This window comes from Pistacia vera, unplaced genomic scaffold (assembly GCF_008641045.1).
Source record: "Pistacia vera cultivar Batoury unplaced genomic scaffold, PisVer_v2 Contig209, whole genome shotgun sequence".
NCBI classification, from domain to species: Eukaryota; Viridiplantae; Streptophyta; class Magnoliopsida; order Sapindales; family Anacardiaceae; genus Pistacia; species Pistacia vera.
The window spans coordinates 18,702-41,721 of NW_022196012.1; the positions used below are offsets into that span (position 1 = coordinate 18,702).

Here is a 23,020-nt window from a genome sequence, read left to right on the forward strand (position 1 = left end):
TTGTTTTAGAATTGCAATTAATTATATCTATGATAGTTGGAGATTAGAATTTTGGATGATGATTATTGACATAGTTAACTTTTGACTCCAAATCTAATATACAATTATTATTTATATAATTAATTACACAAATATATGTATGTTTTGAGCATTGAATAGCGTGCATTATCCAATGTGTATATCTGTTTAGAAATGACATATGCTTCTAAGAACATTTTCGCCAAACTTAGTAGAGGAGAAAAATTTAACGGTGAAAATTATGAGATATAGAGCATGAAAATCCAATATGTCGTGGAAGAACAGGAGGTTCTTGAAGCTCTTACTACGACCATGGAAGAACCTGAAGAAGGAGCCATGACTCAACATAGAAGAGAACGTGCAACTTATGACATGTGGAAGAAAAAGAATTCCACTGCTCACATCACTTTGTTGAGTAGCGTGGATACTCATCTCATGAAAAAAGTATCAAGAATATTAATTATCAAAGGACATGTGGTACACCCTTGCTAAAAAGTTTGGAGGTACATCCATTACCAAACTCTAGTCACTTACAATTAAGTTTGACACATATAAGAAAAAGCTTGAACATACTATGAGAGTACACTTAAGGCACTCGTCAGACATGATTAGTGAGATGAGAGATGCAAGTCATGTCCTAACTAATGAACAACAGGTTAAAGCTGTCATAAGATCAGTGCCTCAAAATTGGGAACACATGAAGATACACCTTACCCACAATAGGGGCATCAAAAATTTAGAAGATACCACACAACATCTAGAACTGGAAGAAGATCGTCTTAATGTTAGTAAGGCAAATACTGATGTGTATATGATTGGTTTTAGTTCACATGATCGGAAGGGATTTAAGCATAAATTCCAAGGTGGATCCCAAAGAAAAGATAATAATATAAGGCTCAAGGAACGAAAAGAAAGTTCTATAAATATAAATAAGGAAAGCATCCTACCAATAAGAAAAATATGGCAAAGGTGAAATGCTATAACTATGGAAAAAAGCAGCATTTTGCTCGCAATTGTAGCGAATCGAAAAAGGTAAATTACTTGTTTGTACAAATAAGTTTTATAAATGTTTCCAGTTCTATTTTCTAACTGAATCTCATACTTTGTGGACTGTAGATTTAGCAACCACAGACCTTATAGTGAAAGACATGAGTGCTTTCATGGAGTTTTGATGAATATCATGAGAAACAAAGTGGATATATGTAGGTAACAATTCAAAAGTGGAAGTTATTGGCACATGCAAATTGATCATGCATGTAAGTTGAATCCTATACTTACATGACGTGTTATATGCACCTGAAATTCATCGAAATTTGATTTCTGTGTTAGAACTTATTAAATTTAATTTAAACTTTTCAAGTACCGGTGTCCATTTATTTTTTGACACAATTACTATGGTTATGGTTATGGTTATATTTCCGATGGTTTTATTAGACTAGATATTGATTATAATTATAGTTATGCTTGTTTTTCCTTCATTATATCTTCTAATAATGATGATGTGAATGTATGGCATGCAAGATTTGCCATATTCGTCAACAACAATGCATATACTAGCAAGAGAATGCTTGTTAGGAAACTTAACAAAAGTAGACTTGTCTATTTGTGAACATTGCCTAGTTGGAAAAACAGAAAGAAAAGCATTTGGAATAGCGATTATAGCTGAAGTTCCATTACAATTAATTCATTCTTACATATGTGGTCCAATGAATGTGAGGGCTAGACATGGGGCTATTTATTTCATTACATTTATATATGATTATGTGTTTTTGATCTCTCAAAAATCTGAAGCTTTAGAATGTTTTAGGAAGTTTAAAAACTTAGTTGAGAATCAGTTAGATAAAAAGATAAAAGTTCTATGAATCGTTCGAGGTCGAGAATATCTATCTGATCAGTTTAGAAATTTTTGTGATGAAATGGGAATAGAACATCAATTAACTATTCCAAGAACTCTGCAACAGAATAGTGTTGTAGAAAGAAGAAACAAAACCTTACTTGAAATGGTGAGGTTTATGATGGCACATGCAAATTTGCCCATCACCTTTTAGGGTGATGCCTTATTAACTGTCATATACATACTCAACCGAGTACCCTTCAAATCCGTTACTATTACACCATATGAATTATGGACAAATCGAAAACCCGATTTGAGTCTCCTAAAACCATGGGGATGTGCTGCTTATGTTCATGACCCTTCCCATAAATATGGAAAATTTGGTCCAAGGAGGAAGAAATGTATCTTCATAAGATTCTCAAAACATTCCAAGTGATAAGTCTTCATAAAAGAACAAGAAAGTGGTAATAACACTGAGTTTGAATCATGAGATGTCATGTTTTTAAAAACTAATTTTCTAAGAAGAGCAAGATAGGTCAAGGCTTGTTTCTATATGAAACAAAAGACCAAGACAATTTCGCTGCTAAAAACTAGTTGGTTATACTTCATCCCGTTAGGAGCGGTATGGAAGTTGATGAATCAGTTTCAGATCCTCCATTGTTCCCCATTGATGATCCAACAATGATAGTTGGTCCAAGTGGGAGTAACACCAATCAATCTCCAATATGTTGATCAAACAAGAAACAAGTTCCATGTCGATGATTTGAGATTGAAGGGGGAATTATTCTAGTTACTCCACAAGATGAAGAAAAGCCAAGGAATGTAAATGAGGCTCTCAAATGCAAAGCCATTGGGAACAATAGGTTCTCAAAATATAAAGTTGATGGCAATATTGAAAGAAACAAAACTTGCTTAGTCATGAAGGGGTATACACAACAAAAAGGAATAAATTATAAAGAAATCTTTTTCAACTGTTGTGTGGTTACCTCAATTCGACTTGTTCTAGGTATAGTTGCCAACATGGATCTTGAATTACATCAAATGGATGTAAAAACTACTTTTCTTAAGGGAGAATTATAAAAGGAAATCTATATGGAATAAACAATAGGTTTTATTAGAGAAGGTCAAGAACATAAAGTGTGTAGACTTTTAAAGTCAATTTATGGCATCAAGTAGTCCTCAAGACAGTGGTATATTTGATATCATAATATGATAATGTCGTATGATTTCAAAATGATTGATGAAGAGCACTATGTGTATACAAAGAGATCCAATGACAAATTTGTTATATTATCATTATATGTCGATGATACACTTATAGTTGGAAGTGAAAATGGATTTGTCAATGAAATCAAAAGATGGTTATCATCTCATTTTCAGATAAAAGATATGGGTGAAGCTATATATATACTTGGAGTCAAGATTTTAAGAGATTGCTTAAGGAAATTAATATCTCTTTCACAAGAGCCACACATTAAGAAAATTCTTGAACGATTTCATATGCAAGATTATAAACCCATAGACAACCCTATCGTGAAAGGCAAAGGCAAGACTTTGAGTCGTAAATTATGTCCAAAGACTCCACAAAAAAAGGAGCAAATGAAAAATGTTTCTTACACAAGTGCTGCTGGAAGTCTCATGTACATCATGATGTGCACAAGCCTGACATCTATTATGTTGTTGGGTTGATAAGCAAATATCAGTCTGACTTAGGACAAGCACATTGGAAAGCAATGAAGAGAATTTTAAGATATCTAAAGGGAGCAACTGATTACTCATTATGTTATTAAGGAAATGATTTACACTTAAGAGGCTACACCGATGCTAATTCGGGAGGAGATTTAGATGAAAGGAAATTTGCTTCCAAATATGTTTTCTTACTAAATGGCAGGTCCATATCTTAGAGTAGTAAGAAACAATCATGCATAGCCTTATCTAAAATCGAGATTGAGTTTGTAGCATGTTCAGTTGTAATACAAAAAGCCATTTGGTTAAGATGGTTCATGAATCATCTGAGAATAATTAATGTTGCTATTGAACCAGTGAGAGCAAATTGTGACAAGTCAAACAGCAATAACATACACTAAGGATCCCAAATATCATGGTAAAACACAACACATAAATATCAAATACAATTTTCTGCGAGATTTGGTTGTACAAAAAAAGGTGAACATGAAGTACATATCTACGCATGACATGGTTGCAGATCTATTTACAAAGCCTATACCGAGAGATACATTAATAGACATATCAAATCTCCATGCTTACATAGATGTTGAATGTACTTATACTCTGAGATTTCCTAAAAATGTTCATGTTTATCTTATCAATATTAAATAACAATATTGTTAATGCTCAGTTTCGTTTATTATAGAACATACATAAAGGAGTACACACACACACACACATACATGTGTGTGTGTGTGTGTGTACATTTATTTTAAAGAGTATGTCGGACAGTTAAGGGTGCGTTTGGCTCCCTATTTTTATCCATATTCTCAATCCTATTCTCTAAATAATGTTTGGCACATTAGTCCAGAAATATTACCCTATTTTTTTAAATTACTTTTAGACCCCATAAGGTTATTGATTTTACTAAATACCCCCTGAAAAAAAGTTTAAAAATTAACAAAAACACCCCCATCAACCCAACTTGTCAGATTCCGGCAACCACCGTCGGTGATAGCCGGAATCTATACAACGGCCTAAATTCCGACCATAAATGGCTGGAATTTCACCGATGTGGCCTTTTCTGGCCAGATCCACCACGGATCTGGCTGGAAAAGGCTAGATTTGGCCACCAGCGACGGCCAAAGAAATGGCTGTCGTTGACCGAAAACGACGGCCACACCAAAGATGGCTGTCGTTTTGGCCTTTCCGGCCATCGACAGCCATAACATGCTGTAGATCTGGCCTTTTCTGGCCAGATACATGGTGAATCTGGCCGGAAAAGGCCATAATGATGCGTTACGGCACAGATCCGACAGGTCTATGCCGTAACGAAATTTTCTGGCCAGATTCCGGCGATGGTGGCCGGAATCTGGCACTGCAGGTGGTGGGGGTGTTTTTGTCATTTTATATATTAGGGTATTTAATCAAATTAGTAAACCTAAGGGTTTTTTCATAAATTTTTAAAATTTACTTCGTAATACTCCCCTATCCAATAACTCAATACTATCCCTAAAATCCTATCCAAAATACTACACCAAACGCACCCTAAAAGATCGACCTTCTCACACAGGCAATCACCTCCATTACTTTATAGGAATAGAGATGAGACGATTTTAAGCTTATTATCTAGGTGATAATAAAGAGCCAAGCTTAAAATATTTAACGTCGCCTGAGACAAAATAAATATAATGTCATAATGAAATATAACCATAAGTGATAAATTATCAAAATTTATTACTTTATCTATCTAATTGTCAGATTAGAGTTCTGATGAATTAAAAGTATGTAAAGTGAACTCAAGTTAGACATTAGATATGTCTGAACTAAAATCTATACGACATTTACAAGAAAAAAGAGACGTGCACTCCATGGGAAATGAGGAAATGATGTAGCATGTGATTCATACCACATTGCAAAAATATTGACCAAGAGGTAATGAAAGTCAAAATCTCAACTTTAACATTGTGTGAGACTTTGAGATTATAAGAATAAAATCTCGTAGAGTACCCTTATTGCCCTATTATCTTTCTTGAAAACCTTATTTAATGATTATTATCTTAAAGTGTTGCTGAAAGATTAAGATAAATTCAATCTGCGGGGACATTTCTGGAAAACCAAATTAAATGAAAGTTGCAAGAATCGAGAAAGAGGAAGATTACAATTTTTTGGATTATCACACTATAATCATGTGTATTCATTGGTCGACCAATTATGTTTTGTTTTTTTATGTAAGGACAAAACATAATTATGAGTACAACAAATGTTTATTATAAGTAATCTAGGATATTGCATACAACATACAACCCAAGTTTCACAATTTGAGAAGTTATATATTCCTAACAGATATATGACTAATATGCTCTCGATGTATTGTGTGGTCACATGACATATTTACTGAAGTATGAACCTTGAAGAAGCACATAGAGAAATAGTCTCATTACTGAAGTATGAACCTTGAAGAAGCACCTATAATGGGACCCACGCAATTATAATATTGTGTTGGTAGTTACCACTATCTTGCAGTACTTGCCTTGAAGGGAACTGCTACATGTATATAAGAGTTTTTTCATTGATGAAAAACACTCTTAACTCTCTTACGCTCAAAATTTCTCTCTTCATTCTTATTTCTTACTAGAATTGAAGAGGACTATGGTTTGTTCTTGTGATTGACAAAAATGAGGTATTTATGCTGTGATTTTTTTATTGCAGTTCGTTTATAAAAATGTGATTGCAATAATGACATGTTGATATAATCTTGGGATTGAATTAGGAAATCTGTTATTCTTAATTTACTAATAGTAAGCAATTTGAGTGTCCAAGATTTTTTCATGTTGCTACTAACCTTACGATGGTGTCAAGATCTTGCTTAGTATTTTTGGTATCAAAGCATGGATTATCATGCATGACAACCCATTCTAGAAATTCAAAAGACAATTAGTCTCATTTTGATATGGATTGTAAAAATTCAAGGTTCTAGTGTGTTATCGCAGCAAAGAGGAGATTTCTAGGTCAAACTACATCAAGTTTGGTCAAAAAATGAGGGAGAACTTACAAATTTAGAAATTTGTTATCTAAAAACACTTCTATGTGTGTCCACTTCATGCACTAAAGAAGTAGCAAACTCCTGTTAGTTCACACGTAGACATGTGTAGCACACTTGGAATTAGTGTTTGAAACTCAACCCACCTCTTGACCCGATCAATGGGCTGGGTTCTAGGTTGGACTGGTCGATTGGATTGATGATGTCAGCATGTCCAACAAGTTTGAAATCTAGCAAACACATTCTTAGAAATTACACATTAGTCACTACATGTTTAAAATCTAACAAACACACTCCTGCGATCTGACTAGGAAATCACGAAGTAGCTAGATGATGGCAATGATGATCAACGGCCAATCGGAGCTCGAGATGATGAAGGTTTTGATGTGGAGATGAAGGTGATGCTAATGGTAGTGTTAGGTGGGGTGGTTGATGTTGAAAGCTGGAATCAGAAAGGAAGTTGTCGATTTTTATGAAGAAAGACGGTTAGCGGCGACAATGGTTGGCAGCCAATCATAGTTCAGGATGATAAGGGTTTTGATGTGGAGATCAAGGTGATGTTTATGGTGGTATTAAATAGGGTGTTTGGCGTTGGAAGTTGTTAGAATCAAGGAGGAAGCTATCGATTTTCACAAGGAAAGAAGGTTGGAGGCGACGACAATTGTCAGCCAATCAGACTTCTAGGTGATGGGGGTTTTGATGTGGAGTTGAAGGTGATGCTGATGGTAATGTAAAGTGGGATGTTTGGCGCCAGAATTTGTCAGAATTAGGGAGGCAGTCGTCGGAATTGCTGATTTTTGTTGACTTGGTTTTGTTACTAAGTTGGTTGGACCAACAGTTTGTCACTGTTCCACTCATTCAACCACGGGTCAAAATGGTTTAATTACTAAAAAAAAGGTTTCAGGTGTAATCGACCTAACTAAGCCCTCAGTTTCTGGTTCAACCGATCGAATTGGTCGGTCAGGCCAGGTTCTAAAACATAAATCCAGTTTTCAAGATCCACCTCGTTGACCTGTTCTCGGATCTACATTCGAACAAGTTTCTTGGATTGTGTTTTGGAGCGCTCAACTCGAATAAGGGTTTGTACCTTGACCCACTAAGAGAAAGACATGATCTAGAAAACAATTTGCACTTTGGCTCGTGCGGTGACCCACCAAGAGTTGGACCTGTCCCATGTGTTGACTTGAGAAGGCTTAAACTATTGAACTGTACGGTTACATTGAACTAGTTTATCCGATTTGTTTGAATTGCCCTTTTCTTCTTGAGTAGGTTCTAAGGTTAAACTAACCGTGTATTTGCTCAAATTTTCATATCCAAATTAGAATCTAAGCTCTTCATGGAGATGGGAAATGTAATTGGCCTTCTTTATCTTATCTACCTCATTCTCTCCTTGCATGGCACCTTTCGTCTTTTTATGTCATGACCCAACTTGTAATGGTTAAAGGAGTAACTTTCCTCAATAAAAATTCTATAAATTGAAAACTTAAATAAATGACAAACATCTTTAGTATCCAATTTCTAGAGTACGCCAAGAAAATTAAACTCTTAATCATGTGAAATCCAAATATAATATCTTTAATTACCTTATAGAACCAAGGAACAACTATAGCATTCTAATCCTTTACGAGCTTAAATAAATCTTAATGCACACTTGGAATCGGTTGGAAATCACAAGAAACTATAGTGAGTATAAAACTCAGAAAGCAATATAGTTTTCCTTACGAAAATAAACAAACACATAGTTTAATTAATGCAGTGCGACTTATGCTCTTAAGTCAAACGTGAGTGCATGTTTGAATTTCAAAAGGCTTACAAATCTAAAATGCTTTCAAAACTTTCTTACAAATCACACTTTCAAAACTTAACTAGCTAGAAATACCATTATTCAACAATTACTTAGTAGGATTTAACTTATCACATATGAGTGATAGATTACTCATCAGTAAGATATTGTATGAAGGCAAGTATGAGTGGGGTTATTAACACAAAAAAATTACAATCATGTCCGAAGGTAAGAGCCAAACCCTTATTGTGATCATTAGTGAGTCCTCTCACAAGTACCTATGCGTCGACATACAAGTACAGGGACGTATGTACACTATAACATATGGGTTCAATTGAACCCATTCAAACTTTGAAAAAAAATAGAAAAAGGCTTATATTTTATAGTATTTGCCCCAAGTAAATTCATATTGAACCCACTTAAACTTTGAAACAAATAAAAAAAGGCTTTATATTTTATAACATTTACAATTTGACCCCACTTAAATTAATATTGACCCCACAAAATTTTATTATAAATTTATCAACTTAAATGTTTTGAACTCACTCACTAAAATCCTGGCTACATCTCTGAACAGGTGTGAAGACTCTTAGTCCCAAGGTACCCAAGAGAAACTTCTTATTGTACGACATATTAAATCACATATATCATTCTTGAAGGGAGGCCACACACACAAAGATGGCTCCACACATCACATATCACAAATGTGGCAACTAAGCATATAACAAATTAAGGTATCTTAGAATGCATCATTCAAAACTTATTATTACATTTCACATTCATAATTTATATCCTTCGTCACGATCAAAACAATACATATGCCAACTCAGGTTGGTGCAAACATATCTAAGCATATAATTAACAGATATTCATACTCAAACTTAAAAATCATGATAAAAACATGTAATTCATATTCATAATATATTTCATAAAAACATAATAAAGCGTACATATGTTCATTCTGATTCTAGTTAGAAGTTTAATTCACTTACCTCATAAAATTTCAAACCATAAAATGATACCATCAATGTGCTAAACCTATAACCACACAAATCACCACATTTACAAATAGATAGCACAATCCATAAACTTAGTAAGCTCCTTAGACATTGATTAATTATTGTGGTTACAAGAGGCAAACAATACTTTTTCCCATTCTACAATCTTAATTTTTTGTACTTTCACTAATTTTCTTACTAGCTAACTGATGAGACCCCTAATATGTTGGTCTATGGTAGGAGACATAAGGGTGTGAAGTAGGAGATTTTAAGTAGTGGGTAGGAAAATTTTTGTGCGCGAGGGGTTAAGGATGGTTTAGGGAGGAACAAATGACATTAAGGGAGTGGGTGATTGAATAATTATGTTAAAAAGAGAGACGTCATTAGAATAAAAGGAGAGACAACAGGATTTTGGGGGATATTCAAAAAAGTGAAAAGTGGAGAGTGTGAGGTTGCAGGCCCTCAAAGACTAGCATTATTTTTTATTTCTTTTGTTTAAGTTTTCTGTTCGTTATGATTGTGCTATTGGGTAGTGAATAGTGATTGCTAAGTTTAATTCTTCTGTGTATTTGGTTTGCTAGAATATAATTAGATTTTGACTGTTATTTTCTAAGTTTGGCTATTGTTTGTTGATAATTTTTTGTGTTGAGTTTGAGTGTTGTTGCAGTTATTGTTATGGTTTGATTGAGTATTGGAAAGTATCTATCAAATGGTATTAGAGCAATTTGGTTATGGGGTGGTTGGTGCAAGAATGGAAGCCATATTAGAAAATGCTGAGAGGGAAGTAGCAAAACTTTTGGCAAATGTGGGAACCATTAAAGACTGTTTGGTAGAGATGCAAACATGGATGAGATAGAAAGATGAAGAAGAAGTAAGATCAAGAGATCAAGAGAAATCGTCAGAAGTTCCATAGTCATTAGGAACTATTCACAACTAGAATTTAGGAAATCAAACAGAGGCAAGAGGATACAATGGTTTGGGGCATTATCGCACGAAAATAGGGGAACGGAAACTCAAACTTCCCTTTTTCACCAGCAAAGATCCATACAAATGGTTATCTCAAGCAGAATGGTACTTTGATATCAATGGAATTTCTAACGATGAAAAGTTGCCAACGACAACAATATGTATTAACGTAGAGGTTGCTAATTGGTTTTAATAGATGGAATCACAAGCTTTGGTGACTTATTGGGCAACCTTCAAATTAGCCCTATTGCAACAATTTAACTAGTCTCAAGAAAGAGGACCTTATAAAGCATTTTTGGGTATTCGACAGCTATAAGCGATGGAAGAACATCATAGATAGTTTGAGGTTATCTCAACCACATTAAATGAAGAGAAAAAAGATACTTTGTAGGCTGTTTTTGTAAATAGACTGATACCTGAAATCAGGGCTAAAGTGAAATTAGGCCAACCTAAATCATTAGTCCAATTAATTGACCTAGCCCAACGAATAAAGGACAAGAACCAGGCCTTGGATGAAGTTAAGATTGGGCTTAGAAAACAAGGGGAAGAGAATGAGCTGGGGTGCATAAATGGACCAGTAGAATTTGGGTCAAATGCCCACTCCTTTTATAACAGGCCAGGTGGCTTTAGCAAGATCCAATCCACTCTTGATAACATGAGACCTGCGATTACTTCTTCAACTATGTGACTGTCTTGGCAAGAAGAACCACCTAATGCCATGATGGCAACATGTTATCGAAGCCCAAGTATTATACTGAACCAAGTAGCTTATCACAACTTCTACCCTCAACGAAAAGATCTTTTCCAACAAATGATAAAATGTGAGACTAAAAAAAGGGGCTTTGTTTCCGACATAATGCCAAATTCTCTTTGGGACATTGCGGTAGAGAAAAACAGTTGCAAGTCATTTTAATTGATGAAGAAGATGAGGTGGCGTCGCGTGACGAAAAGGAAGGCGATGAGGGTGAGTGTGGAGGGGTCATAATTATTATTGCCATCACCATAATTGTTGTTGCCTCTTCGATACGTGATTTTTGGCCGAAAAACTCGATGAAGCTGCCAAAAGAGCAGAAATTATCAAAAAGAGCCAAACAGTAATTGATATACTTAGAGGGGAAATTTACAGAAACTGTTTGCTTTTGACATTGTAATTAGTGTCATAATGTGCTTGAGACAAGGATACTAGGTACTTTGTGATGGCTATTCATATATGACAAATCCTTGAAGTTGGGTGATGTTTTAGCAACCATTGATGAACAAATCCCTTTCCTCTTCTACGGTGCAAAGGTGATTAAAGGGCATGATCGCATGCTTGCAACATCTGTGGGTAAGAACACAACATGGGGGAGTGTTAGAATAGGTGCCCTAGAGCCAATCAATTATTGTAGAATTGACTCTTTATAATAATGTTCATTAATCAATAAAAGACGTTTTATTCTATATCGTATAAATCATATTGATATGCATTGACATATGTCCTTAGGATGGTAGAACCATGACGAGGGTATCAAGTGTTTCGAATCTTGATAGTGAGAACCCTATGATCACATATGATGGCCATTCTAGAAATGTCCGTAGCCCTAGTGTTATTCTGACCAAGGACACAAATAATACGGTAAGGCTATCATAGTGTTGAATGACTCTGTCGAAAGGCAATGACTAATTTCATTTGTCAAGGTTGTTTGCCGACAACCTAGTGCAATACATGAGTGCTTGATAGAGGGAAGTTTACTGGACAGACCCACCAGAGGATTCCATATGGATGATAACCCTAGTATCTATGGAATAAACCCTATAATGAATGGTGGTGCATGTGATCCTTAGACTTGAGATAATTGGAGCACCTTGTGCACCAATTGATGTAGTTTGACACTAGCCTAACATAGTTCTATTTAGAGCTATTGATACGATGGTGATTGACTGCATCGAGGAGTGTATCAAGACTATGGTGGATTGACAAAGGATTCATCAATCTTGAGTATAAGAGAAGTTATCTCATTGCGCAATTTAGTAAATGACAATGACACTAAAGTTGTGACCATAGTGGGATTGAGTTATTGCCCAATCCAATTTACTTTTCTGGTCATTGGCCCAATAACTAAATACGAACACCTCGAGTAACTGAGGTTAACATTATTTCTATACCTCAGTCTCGATGAAATGACAGATGATGAAAGGATTTGATTATACGATAATCATATCATTGTTAGGTAGCTATTTCATTGAATCCGAATCTATCAGATGGCCATGATGTCTTACTAGGGGCCAGTCTTGGTTTGTATGCAGTGAGACGATTAATTAGTGTTAATCACAATACTACTCACTGCCGGTATGATGAGGAGCCTACGGGTCACACACTTAGAAGATAATTTAAGAATCATTTTATGCAAGGGGTATTTTCATGTTTTAGGACAAAAGGGTATTTTGGTAATCTCACAGTGCAATTAAATTTGCTGAGGTTGTTGCATATATTTAATTTAATGTTAAAATTAAATTAGTGAGATTATATTTAAATATATGTAAGCATATATTTGAATGAATTATTATTATTAATTAAATGTTAATATATTTTATAAATATATTAATTGATTTTAATTATAATAATTAATTAAATATAAAATACCATAACAAGGGTGTTTGGATACAAGGGTGAATTAGGGTTAGAGCCCTTGTCTATTCCTTAGAGGGTAGGGTTTTGAAAACTTGCACTATATAAGTGCAAGTTGTGTTAAAGAAATCATTCATTCTTTTATTAAAAAGAAAGAAAAGCAGGCCCCTTACAACCTTCTCTCTCATGTTCTTCCCTTGGTTTTGAATCAAAGATTTTTCTTTAATTCAACTTGATTCTTGAAGCCAATTAGTGGATCTAGCAAATCCCTCTTTGGTTCTTCGGATTGTCTTCGTGTGGATCATTGTTCGTTCAGTTTTACGTTGAATCGGTAGTGAAGTAAATTCAGAGACATGTGAAGGAGCCTCCAAACGTGCGTAAGATTACTAACACTTCCTGCCAGACCTCATTGCCAGCTCAGCTTGACAAGATGAGCATCGGCGCTGAAATTATTTGGCTGCTTGGTATAAAGCATATATGCTGGAATGAGATTAGAAAGGCAATAAAGGCTTGCAAAAAGGCAAATCATTTGGTGCTTGAAGCTAAAAACTTTCAAAAGTTCACCGACAAAAAGAGGCTGAAATTGGTAGATAAAATTTATGTGATTGGAAACTTTCGCCATTCTGACAAGTACCTTCTCATTTAGTGTTTGAAGCAAAAAGAACACATGATAGCAATGGTTGGAGTAAAAACAAACGAGACTCCAACACTAAAAAAAGCTAATATGGGGATTGCTATGGGCACTTGCAGGAGTGAATTGGCCCGAGAGAGTTCCTTGGTTACCATTTTTAGATGTGGAAAAGGCGCTTATGACAATATTCAAAAGCATATCCAACTTGAGATCATCATTATTATTGTAGGGTTATTGATAACCACTATCACAACAGTTGCTGCCAGGATACCTCAATTACAACAATTCCCATCCTTCCACCTTGAGGACAAGGTGGTACTTCTCAGGAAGGGTAATGATTAGACCCCTAATATGCTAGTTTATTGTAGGAGACATAAAGGTGTGAAGTAAGGGATTTTATGTAGTGGGCAAGAGGGTTCTTTGTGCGTGAGAGGTTAAGGATGGTTTAGGGAGGAATAGATAGCATTAAGGGAGCGGGTGTTTGAAAAGTTCTGTTATGAAGGGAGACATCATTAGAATAAAAGGATAGACAGTGAGATATATTCAAAAAAGAGAAAATTGGAGAGTGGGAGATTGCTGGCCCTCGAAGACCAACATTATTATTTTTTATTTCTTTTGTTTAAGTATGTTGTTCCTTTTGATTGTGTTGTTGGGCAGTGAATATTGATAGCTAAGTTTAATTCTTCTGTGTATTTGGTTTGCTAGAATATAAATAGACTTGACTGTTATTTTTTGGGTTTGGCTATTGTTTGTTGTTAATTTTTTGGGTTGAGTTTGAGTGTTGTTTATGTTATTGTTGTGGTTTGATTGAGTATTAGAAGGTATCTATCACTGACCTTAACCAAACTTCATGAAATTGAAGTAGAACCTTATTACCACTATCTAAAACTCATACAAAAATTTAGGACCTCAATAATCCTTGTCTCCTATAGTTGTTCACTAACCATTAATTCTTTTATGATCTTTAATAAATTAATGCCGAAACAAAAACTACTCAAATTTTACATACTTCTATAATACATAATCATAGTATTACAGTAAAAATTACAAGTTATTTAGAGTTCAAAAACCTCTTCAAGCAATTGGCATTTGATAAGACTTTTAATCTTGTTAGACATATTTCAAAGTTACTAGTTCAACATTGAAATTTCATTAAAATTCGCATAAAACTCTATTTAGGCAAAACCACTTTTATTTGAAAGCTTAACATGTTATAAATATGTCACAAAAATTGAATTTCCAAAAGGTCTTTCAGTAAATATATTTTTTGAAAAATGTTAGGTTGTTTACAAAAAAATCGTCCATTATCATTAATTTGGAAAATTTATAAAAGAAATAGCATGGTAAACTCATTTACATGTCTTATTTAGAGAATAAATAAGAAGACACAAAATCCAAGTCGAATTTTAAAGAAAAAATTTGTATTAGCTTATTATCACACAAAATTCTATGGAAGACATTAATTCCACGATATGCAGATATCCCAAGAGGTCTTTATTCCAAAGATTTAACGACATGTTCCCACAAAAAAAATGGTCCATTGACCCACTTTTTAAATACCCTTTTAGTACCAAAAGCATAATTTTATTAGTAATTTTTGTTATGGGGAAAGGTAAAATTGTCAAAAGTTCGTTATTAGTGAGGACATAATGGTTAACAAACATTTGGCTGCTAGAGAAGAGAAAAGAAAAGGGATAGTGCATGTTAGCAATGTTGGAGTAAACTGTTTTTGCCCTTTTTCGACATCTCAACGTCCAAAATCACTTTTGAGACCACTCACAGAATCCCTATCACCTCCTCTACAAAGCCCAAGCCTCTATTTGCCATCATCACTGACCATTTCCCACCACCACCTCCATTCACACGGCCGACTCTTCAAGTCAGATTTTCGGTTGTTTTCTATGTCGAAATCCACCCTGAAACTCATTGCCTCTGACATCCTCTTCCTTGAGCCTCTCTCACACTTAATCCGTTCACCCTAAGCCTAGTGTAATTGCCAATCGCCAAAAATCGTCACTTGAGTTTTTGTGCGATTTCCCATCTTTTCGATCGATTTAGTCACCCAAAATGCCCTCAACCACCATCGTTCAACTCCCCACCCTCAGCTCTTCAAAATCCACCCCTCCCCGAACCCTCCATGATCACCATTTGCTACCCTTGTCCAATTCTTTCCACAGTAGGACAATCACGATTTGCAGCAGTTTCCTCTACAAATCGTTGGGTTTTTGGTGCTTGATCAGTGGGTTTTGATTGGTTGTGTTGGTGTTGTGTTTTTTCAGGCCACCATTCTGTCCTAGGTCACTCTAACCTCGCTACCCCAAAGTCACTCACCACCTATTCGATTTATTGTTGCACCTAGCCCCGAACCGGCAATGGAAGGGTGTTTTCGTAAATTACTGTGTTTCCCACCCAAAACATAATATTTGGGTACCGAAAGGGTATTTAAAAAGTGGGTGGACATGAATTTGTCAATGGGCCATTTTTTGGGTGGGAACATGTCATTAACTGTTATTCCAAATTATAAAAGAATCGATAAAATTGTGCAATAAATAAAGGTGCCCAATCGACCTTTGCTGGGACTGGGCAGGATGTGTGCATGATTAAGAATAACCAACTTGGAAAATATTAGTAAAGAGATGATAAGAGAACATAGACAATTTTTAAAGTGGTTTGGCCAGTTAGAATCAAGCCTACGTCCATTGTTATGTTATTACTTTATATTTACTTTATACACAAGGTAGTTACATGGAAAACCACACGTAAAAACGAGATGAAACTCTCTATAAGTGGGTTTCATGTTCCTTGTATGACTAATCAATCCCTTAAAATGGAGGTAGTTCCTCCATTTTATACACTGTCTAATAGTGGTCAAGAGTTGTTGTTACGGGGTGGATTACACGCATAATCCCCCGTAATACGGATTTAAGTCAGGCCTCCCTATACTTAAATCTGAACACTGATATACTTAAGACAGATAATCTTGCTGGTAAAGTTATCTACTGTGAGAGCGACACATGGAATGAGCTTAACCATCAGATCTTAACATAGTAAAAGGACAAGTGGCACGAATCTGTTAGTTGAAAAATAAGTCCACATGGGATGAGCTTACCATCAGATCTGATGCCATATTCTCCTATTTTTCTTTTCCTTGGTGTGTGTTATTTTTTCACCTCATGATAATACATACAAAATAAACCTGTAAAGTTTGATGTAGTGTAGATACTTAGAGGTTTATTTTCTTAAAAATATTATATCTATTCAATATAAATTACTTGATTAATGCTAAATAAGTCTTTATATGATTAAATAAAAAAATATATTAATAAACGAAGAATGCATTGTAAAATGTTATTACAAAACTTTTATTGAAATTTTTATTCGTTTAGTTTTAAAACCATGAATATGAGGTGAAAACTTTGCTGCTTCGATTCCAAGTAGTAAGGATAATTAATTTTTTTTTTTTTTAAAGACCGACATGTCATCTATTCATACCCTTGACATTTTACTATTTTGTCTATTATATATATAAATATATTTTAATCAATTATCATCATAATTGATTAAATTTAAAAATTAAATATAAGATTTTATAATTTTTATTGAATCTAGCAATATTATTCCATTCCATTCATTTTATATTCAATATTTTCCCCTTCTCTCATTTAATATAAAATAAGTAATATATATTATTTTGATCTATTATTATTAATAATAATTTCAGTGAGTGGAGGGAGGATATTTTTTTGATTATTTTAATAGTTTTGGGAGAAATAGAATAATTTATAAACATACGCAAACGCAACCTAAGGTGTGAAACTCAACCCTCTTGTTTTGGCAGAGATTTGCCCAGATCTCTCTCTCTAGAAACTTCTTTTTCTCAAGAGGAGCCGTCAGCCATGTCCACACCTGCAAAAAGAGGCTGATGCGCGACTTCAAGCGGCTCCAGCAGGATCCACCCGCCGGTATTAGTGCGCCCCCTCAAGACAAACAACCATCATGCTCTGAACGCCGTCATTTTTGGGTACTTTCTCGTTGCCTTCTTTCTTCTTTTTCTTTCTTCTCTTTTCGTTTTTCCTCTTTGATTTGCGTCTCTCTTTTGTAGTGCCGATGATACACCGTGGGATGGAGGTGGGTATTTCTTTTTTTAGTTTTGCAATTAGTGATAGTTTTGTTGGGTTTCGATTAATTTTAGCTTCTATGATTTATTGGCTGAATTATAATTTTTCTTGTTATTAAGCTGGTTTTTAAATGATTTATTACTGGTTGTGCTGATGATTGGATAGAACATCGTTGAATTGGTTAGGGTTAGGTCGTGTTTTGTTGTGGATGATTAATTAGGCTTGGTTTATACGATTTAATTTCCTATATAATTCTCGTTTAGCAACTGGGTTTTGCTTGTCTAATCTTGTTTAAAGCTCCGAGTTTTCATTTGACTAGTTTCGAAACTCTTTTTTCCTTTTATCGTTTTTTCTTTTTTGGTCTTTGTTCTTATGTTGGTTATATTTGTGTGGTTTTATAAAATTATTGTGTTACTAACGGTTAATTATTTAGTTATTTTCCTTTAATTAGATGATTTGGTTGGACAAACGTTAATTGAACAAAATGAGTATTTTGTATGGAGGCTTTTCTGTTTACAAATAGGTAATAACTATCTGATAGAATTTTTCCAAATTGTTGTAGGTAGAATGAATTGATTGTGAAAAGTTTGAAAAATAGTTTCCAACAACATTATAAGACTTGAGGGATGGGAATGTCACCAGGTTTTGTTATGCTGTGCTTTCTTTATGCAGGAATTGAATACCTGCTTTTAGTGCAGAGCTCCTTTCTAAGCAGAATTTAAATACTGTAACACCCCTATTGTTGTATGGCCCATCTTTGCAAATTTTAGAGTTAAACTTTTATAGATCAGTTTGTTCAATTTTTCTATTTCAATGCTTTAAACTATTTGATGTACGCAAAACATTTTCTTTAGTTTCCTATTTAAGTAAAAAAATTTGGAGACAATAAGATTCTTCAAAAATCACCGTAATCTGAAACATATGGAAGAAACAGAGTAAAAGTTGAGTGTAGCAGTAGCACAAATATTTTAAAATTCTTACATCAGAAGAATGAAACCTTATGCTTATTTATTTTAAATATCCTTATAATTTATTTCCATGTTGATGTAAGCATTTTCTTGAACTTGTTCAGGTACGTTCAAGTGACTCTGCAATTTACTGAGGATTATCCGAATAAACCTCCAACAGTTCGGTTTGTCTCGCGGATGTTTCATCCAAATAGTATGTTACTGTCTTATTTCTAATTTTTGTTGCTGGATTTTTATTTATGATGTTTTCTATTCTTCTTCTTTATCAAATTTGGTGATTGCTCTGACTTTCTGGATTACATGGCATGCTGTTTTGACTGTGATTACCTTGATTTCTCACTGTGTCTATAATTTGATCAGTCTATGCAGATGGAAGCATTTGCTGGATATTTTACAAAATCAATGGAGTCCATATATGATGTTGCGGCTATTCTGACATCTATCCAGGTGATATTTGTTTGATTTTTCTTTCTCCTTAATTGTTCATGAAATTGATTTGATTGAACTTGTTTTTTTTACTGTTTCTAATTTCAGCAATTAACTTTGGTCACTGGAAACTTGCTTGCAATGTCCTCTTTTGTTGTTTGAAGATAAAGAAAAAAAAAAAAAAAATGGGACTAGTTACTGGGCTTCGACGTCCCTTTTTTGGTTATTGATTTGTTTATACTGTTTCCCCCCCTTTTCCTTATTATTTGAATTCCTTCGGTTCAATGGAGGTGAGGGGATAGCTTGAATGAATTTCCAACTGAGGTGTACCCATATCTCAGTGGCTAAATTTATGTCAGATAATCTGATGATGCTGAAGATATTAAAAGCTTGAAGTCAGAAAGCCTTTGTGGCCTAGAGTTTGTTATATGGATCATGTTATTAATATTTTACTGTCTAACAAGTTTTTAAGACATTATTCAAAAGGTTTGAGGAAACAGATTTTACTTTGTTGTCACTGGTTAACTAAAGGATGAGTCTTCCAGTTTTAAGATAATAAGGAACATATTTGAAAGACTTGTGTGCAACATACCAAGGTTCTAAAAAGAATTAAATCTTGAGTTCTTGTTAGTGTGCCTCAGTCGTACAAACTGCTGGTTGTTTTGTTCCAAATTGATTAATGATTTTCCCTACTGTACTTCATGTACTGTTCTACAAATAAACAGAATGCCATCCAAAAAGTCTCTCCTGGATTGCCTCTGTTATGTTAGGCTTCCTGTTAGTAATATGCAATTGCTGCTTGGTCTCTATTATTCTTACGCAGATAGGAAGCAGATTGTAAGCTTGTTAGACGCTTGATTTTGTGATTTCTATTAATTTCTACCATAGGAATCTGAGGAATTTTTGCCAATGTCTCATCCGAAAAATGATGTAAAGAAACTGAGTGTGGGTAGCTCCTATAAAGTATGAGTCTGTTCTTCATTGTTTCTATGGACTAGACATCATTGACCTAAAGTTTGGCTTGCCAAGGAAAATGATTTACTTCTCATAAATCTAGTGATTTAGTCATACTGAGTGTGAAATTCTACTTAAATATATGTATTTTCGGCCAAGTTGTAATGTGACATTGCAAAGACCGATACAAATGACTAAATGAGTCTTAGAGCTGTGTAATCTATCTCGATCTTAAAAAAAAAAAAAAAAAAAAAAAATTAGAAATGCACCAAACCTTAGAATTGTGAAATTTTTATCTTGTTCACAAGCTGTGTGCGAAAATGATTGAAAATGGTGGTGGCCTCGGAAGATAGAATTGTGGAAAGAATTTTACTTGTAAAGAATTTGGTGTTAGTTTGTCTAGACCTAAGGTTGCTGAGAAGGTATCGAAAGACATGTGTATAGGTCATACATATCTTCACATTGTTGGGAGGTTAAGCGTTAGGAAGAATGTGGACGTAGAAAACGAGAGGAATAAAGATAAACTTTGGAGTTGGATGTCATGACTTGGATACAAATATGCACAGAGAAATTGGAGGAAAATGTTTCCAGAAGATTTTAGTTGCAGAATAAACCAAAAGAGAAGACAATTGCAATTTCCTTATTAAGTTTCAAATACTGGCTTTTTGTTTGTCCAGAATACAAAGAAAAGTAGTAATCATGCATGCGTCCTTCAAAGAGCACGGTAAGTGAGGTGACAAAGCAATTGCTTTTAGCATGCCTCGTGTTGTTTATTTCAATTAATTTTCCGTTTCTTATTTTACTAGAATTAGCCAGTAACAGAAAGGGCCTTAGTTCTTACTGTTTGGCCAGTAACCGACAAGGCCTTTGGTTCTTACTGTTTGGTAGACTTGATTGATTATTACAGAATGACGTGAGGTTCTCCCCAAAATCTATTTCTCCCTTTCCCTAATTGCTGGTGTTTGCTGATTTCTTATTCTTCTAGATCCCCCCCATTCATTTCTTCCTCTTTCTTCTTTTTTATCATATGGGTTCTACTTAAGTTTGAAGTTGCTTTAACCAAATTGTTATAGAACTGTGCAACAGAAGATAAGAGAGGTGAAAAGAGAAATGGGGGAAATCACAGGGATCAGGAATAGAAGGTGATAAATTTGTGGTAGAAACTAATATTTTATGCATTAATAGTTCTTAAATCTGCCTAAGAATAACACTTAACCTTTTTTATTGTGGTCAATCCTAAGTAACATAGGAAATACAAATAAACTTAAAATTAGTAATCTAAATACCACTTAAATAAGATAACTAAATTTGATCTGAACAGGAAATAATTTGACTGAAAATTTTAATTGCTTAAATGAAAGATTTCCTAAAATAATTAGTTTCTATAAAACAACTATACCTAGATGTTCACTGAGTTTTAATTTGGGGCTTCTTTCTGAACCTACAGGGGTTCTTTCCGAACCTACAACCTTGATAGCTAGGAAACTTCTGAAATATAATTCTTCAAGTTGGTGGCTCAAGGTGACTTGACATTTGGAGGTTGATAGAGTGCTTAAACATGGACTCTAGGAAATAATATAGGAGTTGTTGTCACACATGGATTGAGCTTATGTGTAATACTTCTTCTTAAATGCTTGAAAATTACGCAACTAAAAGCATTGCCAACGTTAATTCCTGCAATTGATACTTCTGAATTAGCTATACATGATGATAAAGAATGCATCTTTTTATTTTTACTCATGTTTTGACAATTCCATCATTCTGTTCTATATTGTTGTAATTCTGTGTTGTATTCTTTAAATTGAAATTAATCTTTTGCACAGGTGGCATCTGCTTTAAATTCTGACTCTCTTACATGATAATGACGTACCATTTAGCATTATCTTTGTTTCATACTGGAGTTCAGACAATTATTAGCTCAGGGCATTTTCTTTAAAATTGCATAATACTTCCATTTGGTTGGTTACTTATATTGCTTTTACAATTTTGGATTCATACTTATCAATTTAGTGTTTACATGCAATTCAATACAATGTGAAAGTGAATATTTTGCAATGCTAACTTGGCAAGCTTTTGTTTGTATGCCAGTCACTGCTTTGTGATCCAAATCCAAACTCCCCTGCAAACTCAGAAGCAGCTCGCATGTTTAGTGAGAACAAGCGAGAATATAACCGAAGAGTGCGTGAGATAGTGGAGCAGAGCTGGACTGCTGACTAAAGGCCGAAAGAAAGCGCCGGAAACTTGTCTCTGCATGAGAAATGGAGAGTGCTTGTGGTGGGTCTGAATGTCCCTACACTTGTTAGATAATCTGCTTTCGTGTGCATTTTCTTAGGAGATTCCTTTGGATGTTTTCATTTCTGGCTTCTAGACAGCCCTGGTTGAACGCCTTGATTTCTTAATGTTTTTACTGATTCTTCTTTCATGTAATTGTAATTTGTTCTGTAGCCTCTGTATAGGAATATTGTTGTTGTAGTGATGCTTTAGACAATCAATCTCTCATCAGAGATGAAAACAGAGCACCTGTTTTACTGGAATTTTATTTAGTGGGCTTTCAGATGTTATGAATGTCTATCAACTCTCATCTTGCATTGTATTTACTAAGATTTGCTTGTTTGCTCATATTGATGAATTTGCAGATATGATGGTGATGCTTGTATGCAGATAATCTCAAATCCCAGTGTCCTCATTACAACGGAAATTTACGGCTTCTACCTTTCCAGCATTGTAATTTTTCCGATAGTATAGATCCTTGACCTTGTAAGAGTATTTGTTGTTATGTTACCAGGAGTAAAATCTTGGTGATAATGCCGAAAGAAAGATTTTTATTTTGTATCAGGCACAATGCACAGATAATTTTCATCTCTTTTCTTTCTCACTGAAAGAGTGAAAGGCATAGAATTAAATATGCAGTGCGGAGTTAGCAATTGAGTGTTATCAGTTATGTGCTACATCATTGAAGCTGATGTGCACGGTTGTCTTTATAATGCCCAGAATCAGATTTGCAG

At 34.5% G+C, this 23,020-nt stretch overlaps 1 pseudogene; it reads left to right on the plus strand.

Annotated features, from left to right (window-relative positions):
- Positions 1 to 273: 273 nt before the first annotated feature.
- On the plus strand, positions 274 to 22,596 carry LOC116129181 (annotated as a pseudogene).
- The last annotated feature ends 424 nt before the right edge of the window (positions 22,597 to 23,020 follow it).